Source organism: Giraffa tippelskirchi, chromosome 8 (assembly GCF_054371585.1).
Source record: "Giraffa tippelskirchi isolate mGirTip1 chromosome 8, T2T-mGirTip1v1.2.pri, whole genome shotgun sequence".
In the NCBI taxonomy this organism is placed as follows: domain Eukaryota; kingdom Metazoa; phylum Chordata; class Mammalia; order Artiodactyla; family Giraffidae; genus Giraffa; species Giraffa tippelskirchi.
In genome coordinates this window covers 8,946,199-8,967,791 of record NC_137282.1, presented here as the reverse complement: position 1 = coordinate 8,967,791, position 21,593 = coordinate 8,946,199, and the positions used below count along the sequence as shown (strand labels likewise).

Sequence of the window (21,593 nt, the reverse complement as noted above, 5' to 3'; positions counted from 1 at the left end):
CGGTGTATAACACAGTGGTTCAATATTTTTGTAGGTGATACTCCATTTAAAGTTATTACTATTGACATACATACACTACCATGTGTACAACAGATAGCCAGTGGGGAGATGTTGTATAACACAGGGAACTCAGTTCGGGGCTCGGTGATGATCTAGACGGGGGACATAGGAGGAGAGTGGGGGGTCCAAGAGGGAGGGGATATAGGTATACTTAAGACATACATGTCGTTGTACAGCAGAGATCAACACAATATCATAAAGCAATTATCCTCCTATTAAAAATAAATTTTAAAATTAAGTTATTACAAATGAACTTATTTACAAAATAGAAACAGACTCACAGACTTAGAGAATGAACTTTGGGCTACTGGGAGGAAGGGTAGGGAGAAGGGATAGTTAGGGAACTGGGGATTGACATGTATACTCTGCTGTATTTAAAATGGATAACCAACAAGGACCTACTGTGTAGCTGAGGGAACTGTGCCCAATGTCCTGTAACAACCTAAATGGGAAAAGGATTTGAAAAACAACAGATACATGTACATACATGTAACCGAATCACTTTGCTGTACACCTGAAACTAACTCAATATTGTTAAACAACTATCTTCAGTTCAGTTCAGTCACTCAGTCGTGTCCGACTCTTTGTGACCCCATGGACTGCAGCACACCAGGCCTCCCTGTCCATCACCAACTCCCGGAGTTTACCCAAACTCATGTCCCTTGAGTCGGTGATGCCATCCAACCATCTCATCCTCTGTTGTCCCCTTCTCCTCCTGCCCTCAATCTTTCCCAGCATCAGGGTCTTTTCAAATGAGTCAGTTCTTCGCATCAAGTGGCCAGAGTATTAGAGTTTCAGCTTCAACATCAGTCCTTCCAATGAATATTCAGGACTGATTTCCTTTAGGATGGACTGGTAAACAACTATACTCCAATATAAAATAAACAGCTAAAAATAAAAACTAGTTATTACGAAATAACGGCTGTATTCCCAGGGTTGTATACCCTTGCAGCTTAGTTCTTTTATACAGAGCAGTGTGTAGCTGTTAATGTCCGACCTCTCTCTTGCCAAGGCTGCTGACCAGAGGCCTGTAGTGGGAGGGAGGCTTGGAGGCTAGGAGGTCGCAGCCATTGTCCTCGCTGGGTGACCACAGGCAGGCCAGGCCGGCCTGCTCCTCTGTCACCTGCCTGCCCCTCGGTCCTCTGCAGGGAAAGCAGAGATGCTGACCTTGAAGCTCCTTCATCCATCCTTCACTGAGTGCCCACTGTGTGCCAGGCATTCTGCCAGGAGCTGAGAAGATGCTCAGGGCAAACCCTCAGGGCCCTGCTCTCAGAGAGCTTACTGTTCAGCTTGCAAACACAAGAAGGAGCCCGCTCAGCTGTGCCGGGCACACATGCACGGGCACGCACACACACACTGTCAGCTCTCCCTAAATGTTTGTTTACTCTGCATAATTAACACATACTCCGGGCTGCTGTGAGGAGCTGTGGAGATGGTGCAGGATGAGCACTGTGTAAACACTAAAGGGATTACACACACGTCCTTCCGGGGTGACCCGATTGTGGCCGGACGGGAGCAGGGCTCAGCCAGGCAGGCAGCTCCCTGTGTCCCTGCGTCTGGTGGGAAGGACGGGCCCCTGTCCCTGGAGGAGCCCTGGGACAGAGGACAGAGGTGGGATTTGCAAGGTTCACTGCAGATGCCTGTGGGGGGACAGGGTTTCCCCAGACTCGGGGCAGAGAGGTCCTTTCAGGCAAAGAATATCCTCAGGCATGTAGGGGGCAGTTGGTTCAGGTGGTCGAAGTCTCCAAGTGTAGAAAGCAGAATTCTTTGCAATTCATATAAAGTGGTTTTTTCTCCAGGTCTCCAGGTCTGAGACGCAGGGTTCTGGACACTGGCTCTCACGTCTCTGCGCTCAGCATCCACTGAAGGCTCTGCTCCCTTCACTGCCCTGAGGACACAGGCCTCTCATTTCCTAAAACTGCTTCATCCTTTCTGAACTCAGCTTTGGTAAAAGCACAGAAACTCTGCTGCCATCCCCCAATGCCTCGCCCCCCAGGGACCTGCGTTCTTTCCTGTCAAATCCCTTGCATTCAGGCGACCATGGGTCCATTTGAGAGCCTGAGCATTTGCCCGTTTTCTCTGCCCCAGGCAGGTACCAGCGACCAGCCTTGGGTGGTGGGTGCGTGGATGGATCTGGGCCCACAGGGACCTTCTCATTCTACAGAGCAGTTCATCTCCAATGACAGGACCACCATTCTAAAACCACTAACCCACGAAAGTGAGCCAGAGCTCCAGGGGTGCCTGAGAAAGGGCACTGTCAAACACACACAACACACACACACTACACACACGTACACATCACACACCGTACACCACACAGACTACACACCACACAGACTACACACACCACATATACCACATACAACATATACACACCACACGCCACACAGAGCACATACACCACACATACCACATACACCACACACACACCACACACACCACACACACCACACACACACCACACACCACACACACCACACACACCACACACACCACACACACACCACACACCACACACACCACACACACACCACACACACCACACACACACCACACACCACACACACCACACATACCACACACACACCACACACACCACACACACCACACACCACACATGCACAACACACACCATGCAAACTACACACACACCACATGTACACCACACAGATCACACATACACCACACACAACATACATACACCATACACAACATACATACACCACACACAACATACATACACCACACACACAACACACAACACATACACCACACACAACATATACACACCGTACGCCACACAGACCACACAACACACACCATAAAAACTATACACGCACCACATGTACACCACACGTAACACACACAACACACACACACTACACACACGTACACATCACACACCGTACACCACACAGACTACACACACCACATATACCACATACAACATATACACACCACACGCCACACAGAGCACATACACCACACATACCACATACACCACACACACACCACACACACCACACACACCACACACACCACACACACACCACACACCACACACACCACACACCACACATGCACAACACACACCATGCAAACTACACACACACCACATGTACACCACACAGATCACACATACACCACACACAACATACATACACCACACACAACATACATACACCACACACACAACACACACCACATACACCACACACAACATATACACACCGTACGCCACACAGACCACACAACACACACCATAAAAACTATACCCGTACCACATGTACACCACACGTAACACACACAACACACACACCACGCAGATCACACCTATACAGCACACACCACAGACTACACACACACAACATATACACCACACAGTTCACACATACACCACACACACCACACATACATCACACACATACCACACAGACCACACATACATCACACACACACCACACATACACACCACACACATACCAAACGCACCACATACACCACGCACAACACATACACACCCCACACCACACAGGCCACACATACACAACACACACCAAACTACACACACACCACATATACACCACACAGATCACACACACACCACACACAGCACACACTGCACACCACACACCACACATACATCACGCATATACCACACAGACTACATACCACTCAGACCACACATATATACCACACACACACACACACACACACACACCCCATACCACATACACACCACACAGACCACACATACACCACATACACCACATTCATGCACACACCACACACATACCACACACATATCACACATACATACACACATAGCACACCCCTCACACATACATATACCACACACCGCACACACACCATACAATTAAGCCTCCATGGTCTCTTCCTAAAAGCCACTTGAGGCACAGCTAGGACTTGGGTTTGCTCTCATGACTCAGAGCCCAGCCTCCCCTTGGCCCTGGCTGCGGGGGGCCTTTCCCTCTCCCGGGGAGGTGACCTGTGCTGGGAGCTGCGTGGCCCCAGCATACGGCCTCTACAGAGGCCTCATTGAATTCAGCTCAGTCCGCGAACGAGCAGGCAGCCACTCCGGACACACTGGCCCACGTCCAGCAGCAGCGGCCACGCACCTCCTAGCAGTGAGCCCACCTGCTCCCCCAGGCCTAGGCCAGGCACTCGCCCGGTGACCTCAGCAAGCCCTCCCTGCTCCTCTGCCGCCAGCCAGCCTCCCTCCAAAGAACTGAAAAGCAGAGATGTCCCCCTGAACCACCCTGCACAAGCCCCTCACCTCCACCCCGGCAAAGCCGTAGTCCTCCTGGTCCCTCAGGAAGCTTTCCCGGGACCGTGGCACCAAGGCTGGCCGGACCAGAATTACCTGCAGAGCTGGGCCCACCCCCAGGGGACAGTATGATTTAGAGGTCAGGGCTGGGGGCCAGGCACCTGTTTGAGAATTTCATCAGAATCAGCAGTGTGTTCACGTCTGTGCATGTCTGTGGCGGGGGGGGGGGCGGGGAAGGATGGTGGGTTTAACATACCTTTACCAGGGCCCCATCGGGGAACCCCCGCTTCTTTCCAGCATGATGAGATATAAGCACCCAGGAAATGGAAGGCAGTTTGGTGGGCTGGAAAGCAGATCGGGTTCCAAAGTCCAGCTCCTCATCCACTAGCTCCTTGACCCTCAATGTATCACTCCACTCACGGGCCTGCGTTCCCTCTAGTCCAGGCCCGAGAGTCTACCTGAAGCCATCTAAGATCATCCCCAGCTCTGAAAGTCCATGGCTCTTTGATATAGTGACTCAGGCCTCTCAAACAGAACAGAAACAGAACTGCTAACTGCCCCATGCTCTTGGTGCTTTAAAATCTGCCATCTTGGTTTAAGGCCATCAAGGGAAAAATTCAAACTGCATTTTCCAAGGAACAGAAAAGATTAGAGGCCTCCCAGCACAAGGAGACAAGAAAAGGCTCTCACTTCTAGCGACTTCCACAGCCCAAGTCTCAAGTCAGTCTCAGCCCGACAGACAGTGTTGTTAGACTCTGATACCCTAGACTGCCTTTGTAAAAATTTGAAATGGGACTTCATCTTGGCTTCACTGGGGTCCCTGTTGCTTGCCAAGTTCACAGGAAACCATGGGGTTAACACTTCTGGCCTTCTTCCTTTTGGTTTTGAGTACCAAATCCTCAGTAGTTTTTTTTTTTTTAATTGGTTTACAATGTTGTGTTAGTTTCAGGTGTATAGCACAATGATTCAGTTTTATATACATGTATATACATGCATATACATGCATATATATATATATATATATATATAGTTTTTCAGATTCTTTCCCCTTATATGTTATTGCAAAACTATGAGTATAGTTCCCTGTGCTATATAGTAGGTCCTTGTTGGTTATCTACTTTATTTATAGTAGGGTGTATATGTTAATCCCAAACTCCTAATTTATCTGCCCACCTTTACCCTTTGGTAATCAGAAGCTTGTTTTCCGTGTCTGTGAGTCTCTTTCTATTTGATAAGTAAATTCATTTGTATCATTTGTTAGATCCTACATATAAGTGATAATCATATGTTATGTGTCTTTGACTTACTTCACTTAGAAGGATCATCTCTAGGTTCGTCCATGCTGCTGCAAGTGGCATTATTTCATGCTTCTATTACAGCTGAGTTATACTCTCATTGGTTTTAGAAGGAGCCTCACTGGTCAGAGTTGAGAACTGCTGAAATGGAGACACCTTTTCTGTGGTCGGTTTGCAGGGCCTGGGTCTACCAGATGCTGGTCACCATCCGAGACCTGCAGAGGCTGATAAGGAGGTGAGTGATGGTTTTCTGGGGAAGTTACAAATCGATGGAGTTTCCAGGCTGAGAAGTCTGCCCTGTCAATCCCTGGCTCAACCTCAGAGCTGTAATTGGGAGCAGATGGCCTTGTGCACCCACAGGCCAAATGGAACAGGATGCGCCCACAGCTCTTGTCCATCATCAGTTTGCTCTCAGACTGGCAATAGGAGCTTGACAGGGAGGCTCAGGACAGAAAGAAGCTGAGGGCTGAGTCAATTCCCAGAGGTGTCTCGGCCAGGCTAGGAGAGGACGCAAGCTCTCCAGAGGAGAGAAGAATGGTCTTGGGAGCACTGAGGGTGAAGAGCCGGTTCCTACAACCAGCTGAGGTCTTTGGGACCGAAGTCAGCATGCTGCCTGCAGCCATCTGGTGCAGCACATCATCTCACACACATGTCTTCTAGGGTCAATATGGCCCCACTGGCAACTGGCAGATGCATCATCAGCACGGCCACCCTGGGGCGGGAGGGCCCTGGGGCAGCAGCCCCCAGCAGCTGAGCTCATCTTCTGGCTTCAGTGAGTTCTTCCTCCCTGGGATCCCCCCCAACACACACACAGTGGGCGGGAATGTCCTCTGCAGAGCACGTGAGATGGCAGGCTCTCCCCATCATTGGAAGCAGTCAGCCACAAGCGATGAGGAGTTGTGGGAGGGCATGTGGCCTCGTTGGCCCATTGTTGAGAGCCAATTGCACCTCCAGGAACGACAGCCATTCTTGGCCCCTGTGGACGGCTGCACTCTGGCCCCAAGGGAAAGGAACTTGGCTCAGGGAAAGGCAGAGTTAGGGAGCCTGTGCTGAATGCTGCTAAGTCTTCCCACCGGGGTCTCTCTCCCCCGCTGCCCCCGGGCTAGGGACACTCTACAGCACTTACCTCTCTTCATAAGTTTGTCCCCCCTCAGAGGTCTCCCAGTGGCTTCCTAACAGAATGGATACCAAACTGCACCCCTGGATTAAAGTCACTCAAACGTGGTCCCACGTGACCGTCCCAATATGTCTGCCACCACTCAGCACAGATGTGGTCCCGGCTGACGCCCCACCTCACCCCGCAGTCCAAGCCAATGCTCGGGCGAACCCCACCCTCCAGCTCTCACCCCAGTCATTCCACGTGTGAATTCTGCTCCCCCAGCCCCCACACCTGTCCACGCTACCCCATTCTCTTAGCCAAGTATGAAGACCCAACTCTCCGAGAAGTGGTCCCCAACCACCCCAGCTGACACTGACCTGCCTCTTCTCTGAAACACTCTAATTCTTCTCATGTGAAGAGCTTCAAGTCCCAATGTAGCCCACACTTGAAAGTGAAAGTGTTAATCGCTCAGTCCTGTCCAATTCCTTGTGACCCCATGGACTGCAGCCTGCCAAGCTCCTCTGTCCGTAGAATTCTCCAGGCAAGAATACTAAAGTGGGTTGTCATTCTCTTCTCCAGGGAATCTTCCCGACGCAGGGATCCAACCCGGGTCTCCCATATTGCAGGCGGCTTCTTTACTGTCTGAGCCACCAGGAAGCCCGGTAGTCCATGCTTGGTAGTTGTATAATTCCCACTAGACTGTCAGCTTTGTTGTTCTTATTACCTTTTGGTGACAAAGCACAGCATACAGAATCTTAGTTCCCCAACCAGGGATGGAACCCACACCCCCTGCTTGGGGAAGGTGGAGTCTTAACCACTGGACCACCAGGGAAGTCCCTAAACTGTCAGCTTTGAAGGGGAGAAAGTCTTGGAACTTTTTAAAACATTATTCTTGTGAATGAAGGAACTCCAGACTCAAGTGCAAGGATCCTAGGCCCCTGCCATCCTCTGAGCGGCTTTCCAATCTGAAATTTCTGTGCTAGGGTGGGATGTGGGTGGGGCTGGCCTGATGAGAGGGGTCCTACTCAAAACCCCTCACTCGGGCCTTGCATACATCACCTTCAGTCAATCTTGCCCCAGTTCTTTGCCACAGAATTGCCCAGCTTGCTTCTGGGTCGATAGCTAACCTGCATCACTGCACAACTTGAAAGAGCACCGTTCATTTAGACTGCAGTGTGACTTAGAGTCTTAGATTTGCTCAGTGCAGAACCTGCACAACCACACAGGGCAGCACTGTGCACTTCCTGTGGCCATGTGGCCATAAGTCTGTGTTTTTAGAGCTGTCCAACTATGGCCACTAGGAAGAAATAGGACACCAGAGATGAACTGAGCTTGGAGTTTGGCTGCACAGCCTGTGGCCTGAGAAACAGCCAGCTTCTCTCCCTGGCATGCCTTAGCTCGTGTGCCAGGAATCACACTGAACCACCACCTGGCATCTGGTCTTGCCCTTCCTCCTTCCTCATGATGGAGAAACTCTGGGCCAGGCTTGGGTCCCAGCGAGGGACCAGAGGCCGTCTAGGTGCTGCCTGGGATTCTGACAATTAACACAATCTGGTTGAAATTTTGCCCCCCTCGCCGATCTTAGAAACTTCTGAATTCCAAGTGAGTTCCCAACATCCCGGCTCCTCTTCATTTTTTTCCACCCCAGAGAGCTTCCTGACCTCATGGGCTACCCACACCCTTGTGGGGACCGAGCCTTTAGTCTCTCCATTAAGACTTTCCAGACGGTGTGTAAGCAGGGGCCGCTCGACAGCAGGCAGGAAATTATCAGTAGAAGTGGAAGTGACAGGGTGTTTAGCAAACACTAAACCAAGGAAGCTTGAAAGGTCTTTGAGCATCGTTAAATAAACATTTAGGATGACTGAGAGGGCAGCGTATAAAATGGAAAGGAAAGTATAAACACTTTCTGTGGGTGGGGAGATCTCTCTCTTCCATCGTCTCCAGGCCATAGGGCTGCGAGGATGCAAGGAGGGATCTGAATGAAGCTATCGAACCCTAAAATGAAATTCCCCTTTGCAGGCAAAGCACTGATCAGCAGACATTCCGAGCAAAGGTATGAGGTCTCTTTGTCTCAGCAGTCAGATTTGGCTCAGGTATTTCTGCCCTGAGATGCTAGGTAGGCCCAGGTCTAGACAATCCTGGGAGCCCATTTGACTCAGGAGACCTCACCCTCCAGGACACCCTAGTTGGAGAAGCAAGGGGAAAACCAGTATGGGGACTGGATGAGCCCAGCTGAGTGCCAAATACATTAGTTAAGCTTCAAAACCGCCCCCATGACATACGTGTTCTCACCAGCAGGGGAATCTGAGGGGAGTTAAGGTTGCCCAGTGAGAGGTGAAGCCAGAGCTGGGACCTCAGTCCGTGTTCCTGCTCCATCCCCCAAATCACCAAGAAGTATCACAAGAGGCCCCCACCAACCTCTTCCCAGGGGGGTCAGGGGGGAAACAAAGACTGGGAGAGAAAGGGGGCATTGGGGGGCCAAGCTCAAAGTGATCAGAGCAACCCACAGAGTGACCGGGGCACCAAGGGCAGAGATCACAGACCTGGAAGCTTCAGGAAACAGTCTCTGCTGGGCCCTCCTCGCTTTTCCAGGGGTTCTCAGCGCCTGGTTTGCAGAAGGTTGATTTCACACATGGCTCCAATCAACCCAGGCAAAGGGCAGCGAGAGCAAGCCTGAGTCAGAGGAAGGCCAGCCAGCCTCGCAGATGTCAGGGTGGGTCCTGGCAATGTCACCATGAACAGAGCTGGAAAGTCTGCCCTCGTTTTCTGCCATGGGGGCTCCAGGCGGCTAAATAATCCTAGGGCTTCACGTGCTCCTGATCTCCTGAAGATACTGAGGACACGGGCACAAGATCAGAGAGTGTGTCTGCTGAGGACCAGCCCTCCAAACACACACACACACACACACACACCGCCCTCTCCCATACCAACCAGGAATGCTGAAAACACCAGGCCCACCATCTCCCCACTAAGGGCCTTTGGCTGTTCCTCTTAGATTTAGTAACTGGAGGACGTAAGAACTTAACACAGTAAAACAAAGCAGAGCGAGGCAATAAATAATAATTCAATAAGTGCAAGAGCAACCAGCATGGAGCCAGTTGCATCCAGCAGCGATCCCCCCGCCCCCCACCCCCAGAGCCTCGGTGAAGGGCGTGTATGGTCCACGTGTTTACAGACTCTTTCCACATCCCCAGCTGCTTCTCTGCCTGCCTCCCCACAGCTGCCTGAGGCTCCCCATGAAGCAGGGAGGAGCAAGGAGCTGCCAGCATCCAGGAGCCCTCCCTGCATCTGACTCCTGGAGTCAGCCAGCCTCTTGCGATCTATCCTGTGGCCCAGGTTCCCTCTTCATTCCCAGCTCCGGGTCCCCTCGGGGGGGACTTTCCTCCCTCCCTCCTTCTGTGTCTCTGCAGTCTCCTGCACTCCCCCAAGGCCCAGCTCCTCCTTCCCTTCAGGAAGATTCCCACCCCGCTGCCAGCTCCAGGGACACCCCCTCCTCCCCTGGGCCCCCCTAACCTCAAGCCTGGAACTTGGCTCTCTCCCTTCCCTCTGAGAAAATGAATTCTGACTCCTCACTTAGACCCTGGCTGCCTGGGCTCAGAGGCCACAGCTGCGGTGTCCCTGCCGCCTGGCACGTGAGGGCTGCCTAGTTGGCCGGGAAAGGAATCTCTATCTTTTCTGTTCTGTGATGAAGTCCAACCAGCAGCTTGACTCTTGCTGGATGGGCCCTTCCAAGATCTAAGTAGACACGCTCCAGGGACCCCAGACCATTGATGAAACCTTGGCGCCTGTCCAGATCAGCCAAGCTTCCACCTGGATCTCCGAAATCAAGCTCTGACCTAATTACTCTTGTGTTGAATTCAATCCCAATGACACCGAAAGTCAAGAAAGAATTTAAAAACAGCCTTCCCTGTGACATGTTGAATCAGTTATGAACTTCCACAAACAGGGTTCCCATCTTCTCCAAATTAGAGTCATTTTTATAGTATAGCACAAGGACTCAAAGAGCCTCTTGTATGATTACAGCAGCTGGCAGGATCGGTCTGAAGACTCAAACATGGACGTTTGCTTACTTGGCCTGGGATTTTTAACTCTGCTTTATTTTAAGGCAATGGTATGTTTTATGTGTGAGGCGGTCTCCACAAGGTCATGTTCAAGATGCTGTAGAAGAGCCTGGGTTGGAAACTGAGTTCCCCAAAGCATCCAAGAGGACATGGAGGGTGGAGGCCAGCTGTGTGCAGCTGAGAGGCACCCCAGTTGTGCGCAGAGGAAGGGTCAGGCTCTGAGTCAAGACGTGGGCTTCCCTTCCAGCTCTGTCACCAAGACCTGTGTGACCTTGGGCAAGTCACTGAGTCTCATGGAGTGTTTATTGTTATTCCTGTGAAAAATACTTGTATAAGTTTCCTGGGTGCCAAAACACCACCAACTGGGATCTTAAAATGACAGGAATGCATTCTCTCATAGTTCTGGGGGCTAGAAGTCCAAAATCAAGGTGTCACCAGGGCCAAGCTCCACCTGACAGCTCTGGGGGAGAATCCTCGCTTCTCTTGCTTGGCAACTTCCAGTCGTTGCCAGCTTTCCTTGGCTTGTGGCCGCGTCATCCAATCTCTGCCTCCATCTGGAATTTGGAGGTCAATTTTATTTTTCCATTTGATTAGGGACAATTGATTTAGTTGTTTGGCAGGTTAGCGATTCAAAAGAATGGACTAGAGAGAGGTCATGGGGGAAGAGGAAGAAGAGGAAGAGTCTTGGTCACCTCCCCCTACTTTTCCCACAGCCCATCCCTGCAGTGGGAGTGGAACCTGAGCGTTTCCAGTCCTGAAAACTACTCTTTCAGGGAGAGGAGCCAAGATGTTCCTTGAGGAGAACTGACTACAACAAAGTCAAGAATGCAGTATTCCTCTGGGTCATCTGATTGAATATGGACATATTTTTGTTACACAGAATCCAAAAGGACCTATGAATGATACCATCTCCTGAATGAATGTCAACATTGGGTGTAAGTCTGCTTTTCAAGGTCTCTGGGCTTCCCTGATAGCTCAGTTGGTAAAGAATCCACCTGCAATGCAGGAGACCCCAGTTCAATTCCTGGGTCAGGAAGATCCCCTAGAGAAGGGATAGGCTACCCACTCCAGTATTCATGAGCTTCCCTGATAGCTCAGTTGGTAAAGAATCCACCTGCAATGAGGGAGACCTGTGTTCGATCCCTGGGTTGGGAAGATCCCCTGGAGAAGGGAACAGCAACCCACTCCAGTATTCTCGCCTGGAGAGTTCCATGGACTGTATAGAGTCAGACACAACTGAGCGACTTTCACTTTAACTTTCAACAAATATTGGCAGATCATTATAACTGCATAGACCCATTTGCCAGGCAAAACCTATTATTAGAATAATCATCTCCTGGCACTAAGTGTCAAGGATAAAGAGTGGCACACAGCTGGAAATGTGGGCACCGAAGAGCCACACAGCATGCAAACACGCATCTGAAAATGTGATGGCCCCTCACTGATTTGTGTATCTTTGAACAGCTCTTCAGGAGACTCAACCACTGGTTGAGGTCCTCCTGGATTCGTGTCAAGGCATGACTGGTTTCGCAGCAGCTGCAGAAATAAGTGGTGAACATGACTGGGTCTTGATGCTGCAAATTTCCATCCACAATTTTCCAGGAGATTATTAATAGCAGCATAACGGCTCTTAGCCCTGAACAAGAAGATTGGCTGAAGGGAAAAATGATCCTGAAGTCCTGACTTGGGACCCTCAGGCCTCCTTGCCTCTTTTGGAGATGACTTAGATGTTCTGAGTTGAACATCTCTTAGTTTCTATGAGAACTGAAGGAGAGAATACGTGTGTGTGAAAGCACCTTGCCAAGTTGAGACAAATATCGTGGATTTTTGGATGGGCATCAAGAATCTGAGACAAAGCTTGACAGAGACCTTGCTTGGGGGAGACATACAGAGGGATACAGTCACGTGACTAATCTCCACCCTGAACCCCAAGCTCCCAGTCACATCGGGCTGGGTCTTACGGCTTAAAGCCCAGATGTCGGCATCCACACAGGGCAAAGCAACTTGTTTTCATTCTCAGGGCCAGATGGAAAGGTCCTTGTTTCTCAAGGTGTCAGCATTTAAAAGAACAATAGGGCTTTGGGAAGAGCACTTTCCCAGACTGTGAGACTATGGTGGGTTTCTGCGATGTCAGCTTCGGCAACCCAGAAGTAAAGCCGAAGCCAGATTCCTTCGACACTCAGCAAGTCAGGGCAGCACGCCAGGCGCTGCCTGCCTCAGCTCTTACACCATCATTGCCTGTGCCTCATCCCATTTCCACGGGAAAGATGCCACGCACAGGGCAGCTCCACATGCTGACGGATCCCCTCTCAGGCAACTTCAGCTCATGGGCCAGGTGAGTTTTAGCTCCATGATGCAAGACATTGATGTCTTCTGCCGAGCACCCCTCACCAAATTTACAGGTGCAGATGGTGAGAGACCAGCGAGGGCTCTAGTTCATCCTCATGGGTTCTAGGTCATCTGTGTAGGTCCCTGCTCGCCCTCACTTCCCCCACTGATGGAGCATCTTTACAGACTGACCACCTAGCCGGTCATGAGCCAGCATCAGTTTCACAAACCAGAGCCTCTCATAGAATCTCATAGAGTACCCACAATAGCCCATAGCCAATTCCCACGATAGTCCCCTGTCATGTAGAGCCCTATGTGGTTCTGCTTCTCCGGCTGAACCTTGTCTCGTACAAAATTTGGTACTGGAAAGTTCCAGGGGAACAAATCACAGGAATGGGTTCTCTGAACTGGCTTTCTGGTCTAGATTTAAAGGCATTAGTGGTCTTGTCTCCAGTGGTAAAGCGCATACTGGTAGGCCATTGTGAAAAGTAAGTGAAAGCGTTAGTCCCTCAGTCACGTCCAACTCTTTGTGACCCCATAGACTGCAGCCCACCAAGCTCCTCTGTCTTTGGGATTCTCCAGCCAAGAATACTGCAGTGGGTTGCCATGCCTTCCTCCAGGGGATATTCCTGACCCAGGGATCGAACCCAGGTCTCCCATGTTGAAGACAGATTCTTTACTGTCTGAGCCATCCAGGGAAGCCCCATTGTACTCAGTGTCAAAATAGTACCTAAGTGAACGAGTCTTTTAGTAAACAAGTTTTTGCTGCCACGAAAAATTTTAGTGAAACTAAGAAATGTAGTGCAACTGTTTGTTTCAAAGTGTAGTGGAGAAATAGGGGAAGGAGTGAATGATGAGATCAGGGCTTTAAATTTCCAGCTCAAGGTTCATACAAGCGACTCAGCTTCTGTTATAACCCTAAAATGATCCATCTCCTATAGCCACCAAATTGAGGTTTCTAAGAACAAAAACTAAACCAAAGTCTAGATCTGCAGGCGGTTAAATTGTAACATGGATGGAACTGTCACTCTCAGGGAGTCTCTCACGTTAGTTAGAGCCTCGACTTCGAAGAAGTGAGACTGAAAGTTGGGACAGAGACACTTGAGCAGATCCTAAGCCCTCAGTTCTGCCACACCTCCTTTCCAGAACTTTCACCCAGGAGTGAGGAGGGTAGTCTCCCCTTGGCCAAAGAAACGATGCTGATTTCACCTGCCTGGCAAAGGATTATGCTTCCCCAGCTCTACCTCACCCTTCTCAGCACATCCAGATTTATGGCCAGACTCAAAACCCCAGGTTTCAAGAGGATGAAGTACAGGGAGGGATTCGTGATGAAGTATGATGTACAATGAAAGAACTGCATGATTTTGCCAATTTATGTTGATAAGAACCAAGGAAACATGTGTGGAATGGTTCCAAATGCTGTGGGATCAGATTGGAAGGAAAAATAAGGTTGGCTCAAGCCAACTTGATTGATATGGACCACTAAGCAGAGATTTCAGATCCAGTGTGTTTGCTCTAGGGGCTGGGAGTGCCCTAACAGTTTGCACAGTTGGTGGAGAGAAATCTGAACCAAAAGGTGGCCCACGTTACATGTGGCTGAAAGGCCAAGATTGCCATGGCACATTGCAGAGGGATGTTACTGGCACGGTGACAGGTCTTGGGTATCTGTAGGACCGATAGGATGGGCCACCCACTGACGCCTTGATCCATACAAGCCGAGAAGGTCAAGGTCTGAGAAACAGTGGACTCATGGACTCTGCACTCATTCCCTACTAAAGCCAGTTCACTATCCAAGAGACGCTTGAAGGAAGGGGAGGCCAGGTCTTTTTGAGGAAGGAACTGCTACACCAAAATAGCCCTGTGAATCTTCCTCCTCATTCTCTCCAAAGGCAGCTACACACTTGCCAGGGAGATTGAACTTTGTGGAAGGAGAATAATCAAGTTGGGGGAGAGTACTAGACAGTGATTCTGAACTGACCGTAATTCCTAGACACCCAAAACCCCACAGCAGTAGACTAGTCAGTGTAGAGGCTTGTGGTGATCAGAAAGTGCAAAGGGATTTTGGCTCAGGTCCATCTCGTGATGCGGGGTTCTCAGACCCCAAGCCCAGTCTATAGCTATCCCCAGGCTGGGAATGCATAATTGGTATATACACTCAGCAACTGGCTGGATCCCATGGAGTGAGGGCTGTTACAGTAGGGAAAGCTGAATGGAAGTCACCATACCTGCCTCTATCTACTAACCCAAAGGCAATATCAATTTCTAGAGAAAACAAAGAGATTAAAACCACAATTGAGAACTTGAAAGATTTAAGGGTGGAGATTTCCTGCTGCACCCACTTTGAACCTGTGCAGAAGGAAAATGGATCTTGGAAAATGACAATGGATTATTGTAAACTTGATTACATGGTGACTCCAATTACAGTCACTGTTTCTGGTGGTTTTTATTTGACAGGGGAAACAATATATCCTGTAGAATCTGTATATAGTTATTGACTTGGTTAATGCTTTCTTCTACATACCTATATTAGTTCCTAGGGCTGCCATAACAGAGGACCACAACTGAGTGGCTTAAAACAGTCTCTGAAGCCTCTAAGGGAGGACCCTTCCTTGCTTCTTCCAGCTCTGGTAGCCCCAGGTGCTGCTTGGCTTGTGGTAGCATCACTCCAATCTCTACCTCCATCATCATGTTGGCATCTTCCCTCTGTGTTGGTGCCGCCTCAGGTGCTCTCTCCTATGTGTATCTGAATCCAAATTGCCCTTTTCTTATAAGGACACCAGTTTTGGTGGATTAGAGCCCAGAGCCCATCCTAACGACCTCATCTCAACTTGAAGACATCTGAAAATGCTCTATTTTCACAGGGACTGGAAGTTAGGGACTATATATATATATATATGTAGTGATATTTGTGGGCTTCCCAGATGATGCAGTTGGTAAAGACTCTGCCTCCTAGAATCCCTGGGTCGGGAAGATCCCCTAGAGAAGGAAATGTCAAGCTACTCCAATATTCTTGCCTGGGCAATTTCATGGACAGGGGAGCCTGGTGGACTACAGTCCGTGGGGTCGCAAAGAGTCCAACGTAACTGAGCGTGCATGCATATATATATATATATATATATATATATATATATATATATATACAGAGAGACAGAGACAGAGATAGAGAGATAGCACAATTCAACCAATTACAGGCTACCTTTGCCTGTAATTAAATTAATGTAACAGGATTATAATTTTAAGAGAATAAATTGATGGAAACCTACAGACAGTACTGTTAATGGCTCAAACTCTTCAAAAATGAGGGTCTGTTTCACCACACTAGGTAGGGAACCACAACCAGCCAAGGTGCTTGCCAAGAACAAAAGGAATAAATATGCACTGAGAAATGCAAGCAGATACATATAAATAATAGTTACAACCATGCACACAATTGCAGAATGAGAATTGGAATAGTTATAAATATTTGTTCTTAGTTTGATAAGAGTATATTTGTATATATAGTAACCAATCCTTTTCTCCCCAGAAGTTCTGGGTTAGCACTGGCCTCAAAACACGTTTTGTGTGAGATCATAGAAGCAAAGCTGGAGACTTACTCCTTTCATGCCCACAAACACACGCTGTCTTCACCTGCTGACTCGCCGGGGTGATGGCGAAGCAACTCCATCACCAGCCTGATCGCTCTTCTACCCGTCAGTTCATGGACCAGATGTGTTTAGCTCTGCAATCGCATGCCAGCTTCTCCTACCCATCATCAGAGATGGAAGCTTAGAGGTGACAAGGGATCAACACAGATTCCAGCCCGTTTTCTTGGCTTCCAGATCATCTGTGTCCATTTCCGTTTATCCTTTCTTCTCCCGTTTTATGTATTTTTTTTTCTTTTCAGTTGCCTGCCTGCTGACATCAGACTCCAGCACCAGACAAAGAGGCCACAACCTCTTAACCTTTATGAAATAAAAGTCATATTTTTACAGCAAGACAAGAGAAATTTATACAAAATTCTTCTCCACCCTTTGGTCTCCTCTGCCTCGCTCCTCCCCTCCACAGTGCACCGGGTATCTGCATCAGGGATCACTAAACCTCCCCCACTGGGAGGAATAACTGCTCAAGCGTCAAGGGCAGCATTGACCTAGCATCCCTAAGACAATTCCTTTTTGAACTTATAAAGGGTCACATGACCTACCGGGATGATACTTAGATCCGGGTTATGTGAACTGTCAATAATACATCATTGATGTCCAGCCCTCTATCTCAAAAAAGTTATACAAACTGTGTCTAGACTTGTAAAGGGGGAAGCAGTTCTCAGAACTTTCTGAGATGCTCTTTCTGGGTTACAATCCTCAAATTGGCTCAAATAGGATTTTTCATTTCATTCTTAGATTGCTGATTAATTTTTTGTCAACAACTTTTCACCAACTCCCAGAATTGTGGGAGGTTAGATCCCCACAATAAATTTCTCATATATTCTAGTGGGTTCTAAGTATTTCACTGTAAGAATGTTTGCCAGAAGCAGTTTCTCCACACAATTAATTGATCATAAGACAATTTTGATCATAGAAAATAAAATAAAGGACATAACAAACCAGGAAAAATTAGTAACAAAATTTTTAAAAGATTTTATTGTGAAATGAAAATACCAAAAAAAAAAAAATTGAATACATTAAAATGTCTGCAGGTTCATGGCAACACTGCCCAAATAATTGATTTTAATTTGTGGATTTTTGTCTCAGCACTTGTCTTCCATATCTTTCCTTCATTCATGGTCTTACACATTTTTTTGCTTGTTGATTTGCCTCCTAGTTTGGCATTGCATGTCTCCTTTTACCCTAAAATTTATTTCTTCATTAAGGCAGGTATCAGTTTCCAAATCCTAGGATGTACATTTGTAAGTGAGCTCTGCATCTCCTCATGAAAGCTTCTACACCACTGTGTGTTCTTGGCAGGTTCTAACATGTCTGCTGATAAACGTTCCCCAGTTCTATGGGAAGTGTGGTTTCAACTCTGTGCTTGGGAGATCCTCATCCTCTTCCTCTTCCAATGCCATGTATTTCAAAACATGAAACCAACTCTTGGGGCAAATTGTGGTCACCCGTCAGCTCAACAGAGCCACCAATAACATCACTGAAGAAGTACTAACATTACAATGCGTTTAAGTTTCATGTTAAATTCAGCACCTGTTTGATAGAGCAACATTGGTCCAATGTCAACGACTTTGCAGAATCAGGTTTTTTTTATTTCATTTTTTTTAATTTTTTGCCAAATAAAACAAACAGCTGCTATAACTGAGCAGTATCCTATAACCAAGGAGGAGCCTTCCCAAAACAACCACCACCCACGTCCTCCACCTGCCTTTTGTCTATAGAGAACTTTAGTCAAAGAATAAATTTAATCAGAGAAGTGAGAAGATGCAGAACGAAAGGAAAACAGTCAAGCAACACAAAATAATAATACTTTAGCCATTAAACAAGGGCATTTAGTTCTTACTCAAGGACTATAGGTGATATTCTGAGCCATGTCCTTTGAGCTGTCTTGCAGGTACTGAAACCCCCCTCAGGTGGAAGACGTTAACTCTATGCTGCCCACCAGCATGTAGACCCCAGACCAGTTGGAACCAGAAGGTTGATGTTGATTCCCAGTTGCCTCACCACCAACCAATCAGAAAAACGTCCATGAGCTGACCACGCCCTGTTCCTTGAACACTGTTGAGACTCCACACTGCCCCTTCTGGGGCAGGACACACAGTCTTGAGGGCATAAGCCCTCTGTGGCCCCTTTTGCCTGGCAAAGCAATAAAGCTTTCTTTCTAAATACATCACCCAAAGCTCTGTCTCCCAGATTGAAGCCGGCACCAGCGTACAGAGGCCAAATTTCAGCAATACTTATCACTGTATTCAGATATATCTTAAGGAAACCAATGATACTTCCTTTCTCAAAGTCAGTTATTAAGGATTTAGGACCTAATATCAGAAGTAAGTTCTTTACTATGTGTGTATATATATATATATACAAATTTTTCCAGATTTCCCTGGAAGTAAAATGAATAGATGAGGGACACTGCTATTCCTCATCGATATATGAAACATACATAATTGGTAGAATGTATCTGGGCTACATTGAAATATTCCACCACTTGTCCAGTCCTTATATTTTACCAAATCATCTAAAGCCAGATTCTATGAAAATATCAATTTCATGTATGTCATGTTCTCTGTTATCAGATAGCAAAAAAAAAAAAATCATCATTTTTAAGAAAATTACATTTATCAGAAATCAGGTTAATCATATCTTTTGGGAGGAAAGAGAAGGACTTAATATCTCCTTCGGTTTCAACGTCTAATTCTGCCAATATTGATAAAGTTGGTGAAGACAGCAGGAGAAAACAAGCTGGTGTGTCCAAGTCAGCCAATGAATTTATCATTAATTCTCTCGAAGACTCTTGTGAATTATGAGCCATGTCTTATAAAGATTTGTGGTTCTGAGGGGTTGAGGGATGACTGGGTTCTTGGAAGGATTTGCAAACTAATATGTTATTTTCTAGTGTGGTATGCAATTCGACTTTGTATGCTCTAATTTTACACTTCCAGTAAGTTTTCTTATCTTTGTCTTATCAAGTCTATACACAAGGTTATTATCATCCACTATTTTAAGTTGGCCAAGTCTACAGCTCTGTAGAGACCATTATGAGGCCTGAGATGTATATTACATAAAAAGAGGGGACATACAGCTGCTATGGAGAACAGTATGGAGGTTCCCTATAAAACTAAAAATAGAGCTACCATATGATCCAGCAATCACATTCCCGGGCATATATTCAGAGAAAACCATAGTTTGAAAAGACATATGCACCCCAGTGTTCATTGCAGCACTATTTACAATAACCAGGACATGGAAGCAACCTCAATGTCCAAAAGGAATCCATAAAGAAGATGTGGTACATATATATAATGGGATATTACTCAGCCCCCCAAAAAGAATGACATAATGTCATTTGTGGCAACATGGATGGACCTAGAGATTGTCATACTGAGTGAAGCAAGTCAGGCAGAAAAAGATAAATATCATATGATATCGCTTATATGTAGAATCTTTGAAAATGCTACAAATGAACTTATCTACAAAAAGTAGAGTTACAGATGTATAAAACAAACTAATGATTACCAAGAGGTAAGGAGGGGAGGGATCAATTGAGAGACTGGGATGGACACATACACACTACTCTATGTAAAATAGATAACTGATAAAGACCTACTATATATAGCATTACTCAATACTCTGTAATGGCCTATATGGGAAAAGAATCTAAAAAAGAGTCAAGATTATACACATATATGTATTTGATCCTTTGCAGCAACCTGAAACTAACACAACATTGTAAATCAACTAAACTCCGATAAAAAAAATTTTTTTAATGTGGCAACAGTCCATCACACTTCAAAAAAAGGGGTGCAGTGTGGGGGAGAGTATTGCATCCTTGGAGAAATGAAACCCAGCTGTCAACCCATTGCCTTATCTTTTATAGAAAAATTACTTTATGGCCAATTAGTTGTGCAGCGAAGCGGCCTGCGGCAAAGATGTTTATGGAGAAAATATGGATACCATCCTAGCAGTTCTGGTCCTTTGATTGAACCCTGCTGACACAATGCTGTCCCAGATCTTGATCTGCCAGCCTTAAAGGCACAGAGAGGCTGTAATCATAGCCATTGATCCGGCTGTAGAGGCTGCCCACTTTGTCAAACCTACATGCCATGGTGGCCATTGAGTGCTCCATGTTGAGATGGTTATGGTTCACACCTGTGCTTACCCCGAGGCCCAGTTGTTAATGTTTACCTTGTGGACACCTTCTCTTAAATGTATTTTGTATCCAAAAATTGAGTTTAGTTGGGACCCATTTAATTGTTTTCCCATATGTTATGGCTGAAAGGTAATCAAAGCTGCTCATCAGAGGCACAGGCCTGCACTGCAGTCCTGCACTGAGATCATTCCAGCCAAAGGCAAAGAGAGCTCACAGGCTGGCCAGCTCTTCCAGGAGGGGGAGTTGTCATATTGCCAAGTTTCCCTCAGAAAAGCCTGTGGGAAGAGAGGATGTGAAGATGGGTGAGCCCCCAAAACATTCCCAGTGATTTTCATCAATAGGGTCACGACAGTCCTCAGCAAGGAGGCAAAGAAAGAATGGGTGGAGGTTGGTGAGGGGGGAGCAGGGGCTCTCCTGCAGCATGCTGCCTAAAGGTGAACATGGAAGGAGGCTGCCTTTCTGAAACAGCAGGAGAAGGTGTCCAGGGCACTCAGAGAAGAAGGCATAGAAGGCTCGCTGTCGAAGCAGGACAGACCTGAGGTCCATTGCCAACCCCAATTCAGCTGGTTAACTCAGCAGAGCTTGGAGACTTGTGCAGAAAATCCAGAGAAAAGAGTCACCCCAGCCAGAGCTCTGCAGTGGAAGTGAACAGAAAAGGTTCACGTGCGTGCATG

The 21,593-nt window shown here is 47.5% G+C and overlaps 1 long non-coding RNA gene across 1 annotated transcript in view; it reads right to left on the bottom strand.

Moving 5' to 3' along the window:
* LOC145516508 (uncharacterized) overlaps window positions 1-21,593 on the bottom strand; it is a 70,133-nt gene that overhangs the window by 24,283 nt on the left and 24,257 nt on the right. Inside the window, exons 2-4 of the long non-coding RNA XR_014061434.1 lie at window positions 9,286-9,575; window positions 7,120-7,466; window positions 5,656-5,867 (exon numbers count right to left, since the gene is read on the bottom strand). This is a non-coding gene — a long non-coding RNA (uncharacterized LOC145516508). The remainder of the gene's footprint in view (window positions 1-5,655; window positions 5,868-7,119; window positions 7,467-9,285; window positions 9,576-21,593) is intronic.